Source organism: Manis javanica, chromosome 7 (genome assembly GCF_040802235.1).
Source record: "Manis javanica isolate MJ-LG chromosome 7, MJ_LKY, whole genome shotgun sequence".
Taxonomy (NCBI): domain Eukaryota; kingdom Metazoa; phylum Chordata; class Mammalia; order Pholidota; family Manidae; genus Manis; species Manis javanica.
The window spans coordinates 113,816,112-113,828,917 of record NC_133162.1 but is presented as its reverse complement, the minus strand read 5'-3'; the positions used below and the strand labels follow the sequence as shown (position 1 = coordinate 113,828,917).

Here is a 12,806-nt window from a genome sequence, read left to right as displayed (position 1 = left end):
AAATTTGATTTCATCCCTGGGAGTTCTTTTTAAAATATCTTTCATTCATCATGTTAGAAATTCTGAAATACATTCTTAAGTACTGTTTTAATGAACTTGTTGTTTTAAAGTGTGTTAGTTCTGTCATTTCTGCCATTTCTGGATCTGTTTTCTATTATTTTTGTCTTGGTTATGAGTCATATTTTTCTATACATGTGTTACAGTTTTTGTTTGCTGATGGATGTTGTGAATGTTGTGTTGTTGTCATTTTAAAGAGTATTAGTTTGGCAGGCAGTTTTAAGTTCTTTGTGTATCAGCTTGAGGTTGGCTGGTCTTTAGACTTTGTAGGATTGTTCTTGAGTAGCCTTTACTCTAGAGCTAATTTAGTCCTAGTAGGTGTGACCCTTTTTCAAGCTCTACTGAATGCCATATATGATTAATTAAGTCTCTCTTCTGTTCTAATCTTGAGCATCTTCTAGGCCTATATGACCTTTGAGTAATGTTCAGGTTATTACTCTCTCATAACTGTTCTTTGACCTCACGTAGTTTCAAAATATCATAATATTTATCAGAAATTATTCAGTGTCTGAAAACAGTTTTATATATTTTGTACAGTTTTCTGGTGAATTGTGGTGGGAAAGGGGCACATTTGGTGCCAGTTATTCCATTATAGCCAACATTAGAAATGTCCCACTACTCCTTTTTTTAGTATTTAAGAAAAATTAAGTTTTTGTGTGCACTTAAAAAAAGATTTTTAAAAATATTTATCCTGCTATAAAAACGGTTGAACATTATTTAGCTGCTTTCTTGATTAGTTTACTTTTTAATTATATTATGCAGACTTCTATAGCCTTAGCCTATTGAAAATGCACCTCTCCTCATTTTCTTAATTGTTTTTTTGTCCTCCAATATTTTGCCCATAGTGAAACCAATTTCAGTTTTCAATGACTCTCTTCTTCCTTGAAACTTTTTTTTTTGATTGTCCTTGTTATAAATGGAAGTTTTACTATTTAATCTTGGCATTTAAAGGCCTCTTCAGTTAGGCTTTAGTTTACTTTTCTACCTTTATTTTCTATTTTTCTATACCTAATAAAATAGCAAATGTCAACATTCCTATACTTACCTCGTTTTCTTTGATAATACTCTTCCCTTTGCTGAAAGCCCTTCTTTACCTCTCCCTGTCAAAATCCTAATCATTCATCAAAGACTATCATTTCTTTATGATGATATTTTCTTCACTAGGGTATTATAGTCTTTTGAATATTTGTTAAATCCTCTTGACTAAATAATAAGCTCATTGAATGCATTATCTATCTTTTGCTTTTTTGGCTTTTTAAAAATTGAAGTACAGTTGATATACAAAATTACATTGGTTACATGTATATGCAACATAGTGATTTGGCAGTTACATCATTATTAAATGCACACCCCAGTTAGCGTAGCTACTATCTGTCAACGTGTAAAGATTTTACAGAACTATTGACTATATTTATGCTGTATTTTGATCTCAGTGACTAATTTATATTATGATTGAAATGTTGTGCCTCTTTGTCCCCTTCACCTATTTCACCACCCACACCAAACCCTCCCCCATGGTAACTACTAGTCACTTCTCAGTGTCTATCAGTTGTTGCTCTTTTGTTCATTTTTTTAAAGATTCCGTATATAGATGAAATCATACAGTATTTGTATTTCTCCACCTACCTTATTTCACTTAGCATAATACCCCCTAAGTCCATCCATGTTATCATGAATGGCAACATTTCTTTCTTTTTTACATCCTAATAGAATTCCATTGTACATGTGTACCATATCTTCTTTATCCATTCATTTATTGACAGACACTTTGGTTGCTTCCATATGTTGGCTATTGTAAATAATGCAGCAGTAAACACTGGGGTGCATTTATATTATTTCCAAATCAGAATTTTTATTTTCCTTGGGTAAATTCCAAGAAGGGCAGTTAACTGGTTTGTAGGGTATTTCTATTTTTGTTTTTTTGAGGAAATTCCATCCTGCTTTCCATAGTGGTTGTACCAATATACATTACCACCAACAGTGTAGGAGGGTTCCCTTTTCTCCACATCTTCACCAACACTTGTTAGTTTTTGACTTTTAGATAGTGGCCTTTCTGACCCCTGTGAAGTAATATCTCACTGTGGTTTTGATTTGCATTTCCCTGATGATGAGTGACGTGGAGCATCTTTTCATGTGCTTGTTGACCATCAGTATTTCTTTGGAAAAATGTCTGTGCAGGTCCTTTGTCTATATTTCAATTGGGTTATTTGTTTTTTGTTATGAGGTCATTATGAGTTCTTTATATATTTTGGATATTAACCTCTTATCAAATATATCATTTACAAATGTATTCTCCCATACTGTAGGCTGCCTTTTTGTTTTATTGATAGTTTCCTTTGCTGTACAGAAGCTTTTCAGTGTGATGTAGTCCCACTTGTTCATTTTTGCTTTTATTTCCCTTGCCCCAGGAGATAATGTTCAGAAAAAAATTACTTGTGCTTATATTCAATAAATTTTTGCCTGTGTTTTCTTCTAAGAGTTTTATGGTTTCATGTCTTATATTTAGGCCTTTAATCCATTTCAAGTTCACTTTTGTGTATGGTGCCGGAGTAATCCAGTTTCATTCTTTTGTGTGTAGCTGCCCAGTTTTCCCAACACAGTTTATTGAAGATACTGTCTTTTTCCCACTATTTTTGCCTCTTTTGTCATATATTAATTGACCATATATTTATGGGTTTATATCTAGGCTGTCAATTCTGTTCCATTGATTTATGTGTACGTTTTAGATTTTATTCTTTTTGATGCAGTTGTAAATGGAATTGTTTTCCTGATTTCTCTCTGCTCGTTCATTGTGCATGGGATTGATTTCCATTTATTTGTCTTTTTCAGTTTCATCCGTGTCCTGTAGTTCTCAGCGTGCAGGTCTTTCACCTCCTTGGTTAGGTTTATTCCTAGGTATTTTATTCTTTTTGATGCAATTGTAAATGGAATTGTTTTCCTGATTTCTCTCTGCTAGTTCATTGTTAGTATATAGGAATGTAACAGTTTTCTGTATATTTATTTTGTATTCTGCAACTTTGCAGAGAATCCAGTTATTCTAATAGTTTTTGATGGAATCTTTGGTATTTTTATATATATAGAGTATGTCATCTGCAGATAGTGACAGTTTTACTTCTTCATCACCAATTTGGCTGCCTTTTATCTTTTTTTCTTGTCTGCTGTAGCTTGGACTTCCAATATTATGTTGAATAAAAAAGGTGAGAGTGGGCATCTGTGTCTTGTTCTTGATCTTTGAGGAAAAGCTTTTGTCTTTTTGCTATTGAATATGATGTTAGTTGCGGGTGTTTTTAAATATGGCCTTTGTTTTTATGCTGAGGTATGTTACCTCTGTACCCATTTTGTTGAGAATTTTTATCATGAATGAATGTTGAATTTTGTCAAGTGCTTTTTCAACATCTATTGAGATGATCATATGCTTCTTATACTTTCTTATGTTAATATGGTTTATCACATTGATTTACAAATATTGTACCATCCTTCATCCCTGGATTAAATCCCACTTGGTCATGATCGATGATTCTTTTCATGTGTTTTTTAATCATGTTTGCTAATACTTGATGAGGATTTGTTCATTAGGGATATTGGTCTATAATTTTCTTCTTTTGTATTGTCTTTATCTGGTTTTGGTATTAGAGTGACACTGGCCTCAGAGAATGAATTTGGAAGTATTCCTTCTTGCATTACTCATGTTTGATTCTCCCATAGTGCCTGACTAGCCTAGAACATGGCACAGAGTTGATGTTCTATAAATGTTTATTGAATATTTATGAAAACAGTCTTTAAAATAGAAAGCCTTTAGTATATCTTAAAGTAAATCTCCAGTATGGTTTGTTGAGTGAATAAGCTTTTACGTAGGAATGTACTACTTCTGGCATCATGTTGCCATAAAGATACATTGTTCTGCATGGCTGCAGTTCTAGGATATGGAACAGATAGAAATAAAGGGTTCATTCATTTGACCTAAGTAGTGTTCACCCAGTAAAGATGGATTATTGCTATAGGCAGTCTGAGGTAGGACACTAGTCATTTTCTGATCTAATACATATCTTCGTCTTTGTTTTTAACTTTTGTGAGGGCCATCTAGTTTAATCTAGTATTTTATTGAGGACAAGCACTATTTATGGTGGCATGGATGAACACAAATAAGTAAGCCCTGAATGACTTGTATACAAATGGTCAAGACACAGATATTTTCTGTATGCCATGAAGATGGGTGCCATAGTAGAACAGAGGAAGAATATTTGGGTGTTTGGGTCCCCTTTTGGGTTCTCAGAAGCTTAAGGGTCTATAAATTAGGGAGGACCAAATATGCTTTGCTTAGCACAGTTTTCACTGACTGAGCAGTCTATTTTCAGATAGTCCTTCAGATAGTGAAAGTTAATTGTCATTGTTTAATTTTATATACTCTTCCGTTTATTTATACCTCCTGTCATTTGCTTAGGTCATCCCTTCAAAAAAAATTTTCTTTAGGACCCATGATGTGCTAGGTGCTTGTTCTAGCACTGAAAAGACAAAATAGACATGCCTCCTAGGTAATGGCCTTCAGAACTCTTGATTAGTGATTTGAGACCGTAGTTTAAGGAACCTGGCATTTAATAATTATATTTGCTTCAAAAAGCATGATGGCACTGGTACTGGATGTGGTTTTTAAGAACAGCTTCCTAGGACTACATTTTGTGTCTGATCTTTTGTTTCATAAGAGAGATGGTTCAATTGCTTCTACAACCTCAGATAGTGACACTTGCATCTTTGGAATTACTATCTAGTAAATAATTACCAGCAAGGAAATCTGTAGTTTGTTAATTTTCTTAAAGATGTATTTTTTGTTACGTGTATAGTTGTGGTATTTTATGTAATGGCAACTGCAATATAAAAGAATGGTTTGTTGGAAGAATTATCATCTAAATGAGTTACTATTTTTTTAATAAAAATTAAAATATTGGCATCACAATTGACTTAAAAAAAAACACAGTTTCTTTTTTTTTCCCCAGTATATTGCCCTTTAGTAATCAGATGGTCAGATAAAATGCTGTATAAATTAAAGTGCCTCTGAAAATTAGTTAGTGCTTAAAAAATTCTTTGGTCCTGACATTCAGAGTTTCATTAATTATCCTCCTTAGCTGATTATCAGTGGTGTAGACAAGATCCTTTTCTTGTTTTGTGGTCTTACTCTCTTCTTTTAACTACTAATTCCCCCTGGGTTTTCTGCTCCCTCCTAAGCCTTTCCTAGTAGATCCCACTCACATGTGTTTGGTATCTACCCTTGGATTGGTACTTACCTTTGAAAAACAGAATGGTTTTTATATTGTAGGTATCTTTGGTTCAAACTTGGAGCTTTCTTATTTCACTTGCTGTTTGTAGATTAGACATGTGGTATGTATCTCTAGTTAATCACTTCTAAAAACATAGTTGTTCACATCTAAGTTTTTTCAGGTAATGGGCACATGGATTGCCTCCAGTACCACTCAGTGCTGTGATAAACATCCTTATGCATGATCAATATGATTTTAAGTGTAAGTTCTTTGGGTGCAGCTATCAAGGAGTGGGTATCTTGTCAATGGGTTTCAGCCCTGGACAAGTTCATTGTGGATTCAGTAAGACTGAGGAATGACAATAAATGTTCTTTAGGTGAAAGGGTTTATACCTGTCTTTATTCCCACGGTTGCAGGTCAATCACTAGAATTCCCGTCCACTTAGAACAAGTCTGCATGCAGCAAACCAGTCTCTGCCTCTGGGCCTCTCTATTCCCACAGTCATCTCAGTCTCTTGTCTTCAGTGCTGCCACCTCTCCAGTCTCTGCTCTCCTGCAGTTGTGCAGCCATGCAGCAGCCGGAGGCACTGGGGTGGAGCTCTTTGTATAGAGTCAATAACAACGTATTGCCCACATGTGTGTAGTGAGCAAGCCGACCAGGGCCAGGTGAGAATCCTGGCCATTAGAATCTCTACTTTATAAACAGTGGGATTGATGGCTCAGAGGATTGGGGCTTACATCAGCATTTTTTCCACTCATTTATACCTTTTGTTATAATTTTCGTATCATTTGCCCATTTCATTATAGGCAGTTTTAAAACAATTATTTTTATTGTGGTAAAATAAAATAATACCTAAGTGTGGGGAAAATGGAAGTTCCTATGGCCAGGATCCTCACCTGACCCTAAACTCCTTGATGATGTGATTGGTCTACTGATAGACTAATGCTTCCACACCTGTGGGCAGTGAGCTGTTATTGACTAAGTCACTATATAAAGAGCTCTGCCCAGTGCTTTAGGTGGAGGCAGAGATGGAGGAGGAGGATTATGGACCTGCAAACTTCTGGATGCAGATGCAATTCTAGTGCTTGACCTACTGCCATGAGAATAAAGCCGGGTATAAACCCTGTTACTCCAAGAACGTTCCATTGTCATTTCTTGGTCTCAGTGAATTCATAGTGAACTTGCCAGGGGCTGAAACCCTCAGGCAAGACAATAACAAAATTTACCATTTTAACCATTTTTCAGTGGCATTAAGTGCATTCACAGTGTTGTGCAGCCATCACAACCCTCCATCTGCAGAACTTTTTTCATTTCCCAGACTGAAACTCTGTACCTATTAAACAGTGACTTCCTAGTCCACCATCTCCCCAGCCCCTGACATCCACCATTCTTCCTTTCCTCTATGAATTTGACTATTCTAGGTACTTCATGTAAGTAGAATCAGACAACGTATTTGTCCCTTTGTGGCTGCCTTTTCAAAATTTTATTTTATTTTTTGCTTAGTATCATGGCTTTAAGTTTCATCATGTTTTAACATGTGTTGGTATTTCCTTCCTTTTAAAGGCTATTATTCCATTATATGGATATACCATATTTTATTTATTCATCTATTGATGGACATGTGGGTTGCTTCCACCTTTCAGCAATTGTGAACAATGAATTGGTGAACAATGAATTGTGGACAATGAATTGCTATAAATATGGGTGTAAACATATTTGTTCAAGTCCCTTTTTTCAGTTCTTTTAGGTATATGTTCAGAAATTGATTTACGAGATCATATGGTAATTTTAATTTTTCTTTTTGATTAGCAACTACTCTTTTCCATACTGGCTGCATCATTTTCCATTCCTACCAGCAGTGCCCAAGGATTCCAATTTCTCTCTTTCTTTGCCAACATTTGTTTGGGCAGTTTTTAAAAAGAGAACTCTATGTTATAATAATCATAATAGCAATAAATAAGAGCTTACTGTGTGCCCAGGTACTTTACATGTACATTTAATATTCCCAAAGGTTTCCAAGATTATGTATAGGTATATATTTACATATACACCTATATATATATATATATATATACACACACACACACACAAATATATATACACATACACACATACATACACATTCATAGATATATGGTGCACCAAATAATCTTTTTCTGGGATAATGGAATGATAAACTGGAACTCTCAGTTGAGTCATCAGTATTCAATAGATGCCTCTATATCCACAGGAGGTGCTACACCATATGCAGAATTATGGATAGATGGTTTTGCAACCTTTGAATCCCTTCATTCACATAGAGATATCAAAATGAGGGGAGATTTCATCAGGTGAATTTTTCTGTACTGTCACTGGAGTGCTATTTGCTTTCGCTTTGCCTCCCATAAGTTAGAGATAGCTGAATCTTTCATCAAGCCTAGTTTCAGCTGGAGTATATGGGCCCAGCAGTTGGAGTCACAAGAGACTCATGCCTGGTAAAACTTAAGTGTCCTGTGGCAGTAGGTCTGGGTTTGAGCAAGTAATTGCACTCTTCTCATAACATGTATATATGTATGTACCCCAAAATATAATTATCTGTCTGGTGTTATCAAAATGGGTTCCTGCCCAAGAATATTTTCTGCCTGGGTAAGAGGATCCTAGCAATAAGGAGTTGTTGGGTGTATTGCCAGGGGTCAGAAGCTGAGGGGACATTGGAAGGGAAGGAACTGTTAGAAGAAGGAGAACATTGCCCTTGGCAGTAGTTTATCAATTGGAGAATGCATATAAGCTGCCTAAGGGGAGGAGAATCAGTTTTAAACACCTGCCACACCTACATACCCTCAGCTGTTTTGGTACAGTAGTAGTCAAATAAGCACTGTCTTATATGCTTAGCTTCTCCCCTCCCTGGCCTTGACCCTGGTGGTCTTAGAAAACTCAAGAAGATGACAGAAGGGAAAGTTCTTGATGAGAACAGAAGGATCTTCTTCACTCTCACTGACAGTGGTCAGCTCTGGGCAAGCCCCAGATGAATGGGGAACATAAGATTTAACATTAAATATCCTTTGTAGTTTTGATTATTATTTGGTCTATTTTTTTAAGTTAGAAAAATTTGAAACCTACAGAAATGTTGAAAGAATAATATAGTGAATGCTTCATACCTTTTCCCAGGTAAAACATTTGGTTACATTATGTATTGTTTATATAACTTTTTGGCAGATGGAGTGTGGCTGAACCATTTGAAAATGATACTTTACTATAAATACTTTAGCTTGTTTTATCTTAAAAACTAAGATATTCTCCTATGTAGTTACAATACTGTTATCATACCCAGAACTTTTACCAGTGATACAGTAATGTTATATGATGTGTAGTCTGTGTTCAAACTATCTGGGACTAGTTATTTTAAATAACTGACACTTACCATTGGAAGTGACCATATGATTTTCTGATACTTATGAGGGAGCCAGAAAAGGCATGAGGATACTTGAGTTTTCACTCAAGGGCAACATTTGCTTTACTACAGAATAGGCTTATTAGCCAGTAAGAGACAGAAATAAAGTTTTTGCATGATACCCATCATTTCTGCATGGTCAACATGTTGAGTACACTTTTTAAAGGGCATCTCAACTCAGTGTACTCATGTATTGTTCAAGACAAATTTCCTATAGATGAAACAAAATTGGCGGAGCGGTGATAACTGTTGAATCTAGGTGATATGGTTCATTAAACTTTTCTCTATTATGTATATTTGAAAATTTTCATAATAAAAAGTTAAAGGATTTTTAGTCTTGTGTTCTATACTTTGTATGTTTGGAACATTAGTAAGTCGCTGTCTTGCCAATTGTTTTCAGCCCCAGGCAAGTTCGGTATGGATTCAATGTGACCAAAGAAATTGACAGAAAACATTCTTTGCTGTGAAAGGGTTTATTGCCTGACTTGTTCTCCCCAGGTAGGTCAAGCACTACCAGCATCTCTGCCTCCGCCCAGAGCTCTGGGCAGAGCTCTCTGTATTGCACAATAATAGCTTATTGCCTAAAGGTGTGGAAGCGGTAGCCTAACAACAGGCCAGTTACATCATCAGGTAGTTTAAGTTCAGTGAGGATCCTGGCCATAGGAACCCCAACTTCCCCACACTCCACCCCTCCAGGATTCTCACCTTACAATCTACATGCTTTTAGTCTTCCACAGTGGTCCCTCTGTGAGAAAGCTGGAGCACTGTAATCAGATTCCACAATAGCAACAGAGGATAACAACACTTAGAGATAATAACAAAAAGTAAAATACAACACGATTTTGATATAGGTAACAAAAATTATAATCCTCAAACCAGAGGAGGTTCCTAATAACAAAAATTATAATAATCCTCAAGCCAGAGGAAGTTCCTAATCTACAAAGACTTTAGGGGTGATAAGACACATGTTTTAATGACACTAACATAGGCAAATCTTGTCCATCAGGTAGGATTCATGCAAGAGAGTGGTCCTGTGATATGACTGTAGCAGGAAGGGGGTCTCTTCCAGGTCTAGTATACCATACTTTTACTCCTTTTCCCATGGGGGTTACTGAAGGGTCTATATATAGTGCTACTGTAGGTTTATGCACTGGCCATAATAAAACAAAACCCCCCAGTAAGATGCTCCTACCTTCTGGCTGTTCAGGATATACTACTATGACCTTTGGGGGCCACTCTGCGGTTATTCCAGGAATACAAGGAGGCCAGCTTCTAGGTCTTGTCCCCAAGGTGCCAGGAGAGCTGGCCATCGTTGGTCCATGTGTCGAAAGGATGCCCTATTCCCAAAGGAATTTGGGCTTTTTTCACTCTGATAGCCTTGCCCCTGTATCCATCTATGATATTGGGGGTCCCAGGGAACCACTCAGGTTTACCATGAATCAGTATACATTCAGCCCATGTCCACCAGAGCCAGGACATGTTGTATGTTCACTGGGAACCAATGGATAGCTATGTCAACATGTGGCCTCTGGTCCCTCAGGGCAGATACCTTGACCTTCCCCTCAGTCAAACCAGGTTCCCCAATCTTCCTGTGTGGGCTCAAGTGAGGTTGCTCACTCTCCAGCAGGAACTCTTGCAAACACACAGGCCGGACTTGTGGCTTTGTCTCTGACCTCTGCTCTTTGGTCTTAATGGCTGGAACTGCTACTCTGGTTTCAGTTGTTGCCATAGCTCCAGGAAGATCCTATTTGGCTTCCCATCTAATTTCCTTCCATGTGCTCCCTCCCATATTAAATCAACCCACATCTGGGTCCTTGTAACCTTCCTGGGGCCCTTGAAATTCTTCTTGTGAGTAGCAGATCTTATTTCTTTCTGGGTTTTCATTGCTTTACCCTCTCCTAAGTCTGTTACTGTACATGTCACCTCACTTATGAGATGCCCTAAATGAGGGGAAAGAATGGCCATTAGAGACCTAAAGAGGGATGTGGAAGCCATTTGAAGCATAATATTTCTCATCCCAGTAGTAAAATGTCTTCATCTGGGCCATAATTCTCTGTACTATAGATGGCATTTCTTATGCCTAGCTCTCATAACACCTGTTGGAGCTCAGCATATGTCTGCCATCTAATAGGAGAGGATGGTAGATTACCTGGATTGGGCTACACAGCACAAAGTGCAGTCATAAGCCAGTCGAGGAGGGAGTGACTCCCTGGGGTCTGATGTGCATTTTGTTATCACTGCCTCAAGGTGGGCTGCACTGTCAGGGAAGACAGCTTTCCCATCTCTGATCCTGTCAGAACAATTCCATCCACCCCGAAGTCCCACAGATCCAGGAGCCAAGCTGATATTGACTCCGAGGGCTTCTGCCTAAACTGGGAGCCCAAATCTACCAGCTCAGCCTGAGTATAGGGGCAGAGCATAGAGTGCTCCACGACCTGGGGAGAGGACTGCTCCTCTCCTTGGGAACTTTTAGCTGCTGGGTCTTTATTTTCTTTACAACCACTGGGTGTGCTTTCAATACAGGAGGGGCCAGTCCCTCTGGCACCACCCCTTCATCCTTCCCCAGTTCCTCCATTTCTGGGACTGATGGCACCTTTCTCTCCCTTTCCCCAAGTGCCTCCTCTGCTACAACCTTTACCTTTTCTACTGTGCCTTGCAGCAATGCTAGCTCAGTCTTTAGAAGCTCTCTTACCTTCACCTCAATGCTTCACAGCTGGTGTTTTCGTGCCACCTCCTCCTGTGCTTCCCTCAGGAGTTTGTCTTTTTCTTTGATGGCCTTTAACTCCTTCAGAGCCCCTGACAGCGCTGCTGTCTTGTTCTGTGAGGAATTTTTTACCTCTTCAATGGCACCTTGTTGCTGGCGTTCTCATGCTGTCTCCTCTCGCATGAATACCATTTCCTTCTTCAGGGAATCTACAGAAGATTGCAGCTTGCATTCTCGTGCCGCCATTTCTTGTGTCTCTTCTGTAGACCTTTTTGATACTGTGAGAAGCAGCCAACCCACAGTCCCTGCTGCCTCACAGAGGCACTGTGTTTCTCAAAAGACCTACTTACTATATACCAAGGTCCACCCCTACTGCCTCAGGTGTCACCTGCACTTGCCTCCAGTCCTGGGGTGGGGCCCAGTCCTCTAGGAGGCAACCACCTCAGCCCACATATCCATTGGGGGACAATCCACTGTCTTTCCATTCACAGGGGCAGCCCGCTGAAGCACCCCTCCCATAAGGGCAGCCTGTTTTTTTCCTTGGTCAACAATGAACCCTGCCGACTTTCGCCAATAATCTTGCCAATGGGTTTCAACCCCAGGCAAGTTCACTATGGATTCAATGTGACCAAAGAAATTGACAGCAAAATGTTCTTTGGGGTGAAAGTGTTTATTACCCAGCTTGTTCTCCGGCAGTAGGTAGAACACTAGCATCTCTCCCTCTGCCCAGAGCACTGGGCCAAGCTCTCTATGTAGCGCAGTAATAGTTTATTGCCTAAAGGTGTGAAAGCAGTAGCCTAGCAACAGGCCAGTTATATCATCAGGTGGTTTAAGTTCAGTGAGGATCCTGGCCATAGGAACTCCATCTTCCCAAGTTACTTAATATATTATTTTTTAGTATTAATATCAGATGAAATCAATTTATAAAATTAAAGCACAGTAATAATAATAGTTCCAATTTTTGAGGCATTAGGCTAAGTCTTTTTTCACATTCAGACCTCTCCAAGGTAAATTTTACTTACTTCATTAAAAAACAATCATTCTTTCAAGTTCATTACTTGGTCCAAAGGCATCTTCTGATCTTTTCCTATTTGCCATTATCTCTGAAATAGAATGGGAACTGAGCCCAGGACTGGCACTAATAATGGAATGGGTGACCTAGGTGAAACTGTAGGTCTGGGTGAAAGTTCTTGGGTCTAAAATTAAACTAAATGTTATAAGATGCAAGGTTGAGTTTATGAGATTTCAGCATGGTGCAGGGCTTCTCTCATTCAAGTTTATTGGGTAATAAGAGTTCTGAATAAGGTGGAAGTGGGCAATTTCCCCACAGTTAAAAAGATAGTATTCAACCTAGTGTTTAACT

The 12,806-nt window shown here is 38.2% G+C and overlaps 1 protein-coding gene across 12 annotated transcripts in view; it reads left to right on the top strand.

Moving 5' to 3' along the window:
* The window catches only part of GTDC1 (glycosyltransferase like domain containing 1), a 352,224-nt gene that overhangs the window by 20,900 nt on the left and 318,518 nt on the right, over positions 1-12,806 (top strand). For 2 of the 12 annotated variants that reach the window (XR_005061974.2, XM_037020783.2), the window contains exon 1: positions 7,028-9,237. The exons of 2 other annotated variants lie outside the window; for them this stretch is intronic. The gene's annotated coding sequence lies outside the window, so the exon portion shown is untranslated. Of the gene's footprint in view, positions 1-7,010; positions 9,238-12,806 lie in introns of those variants that run through there. 8 more of the 12 variants (XM_037020784.2, XM_037020780.2, XM_073241399.1 and 5 more) reach the window with 7 other exon arrangements.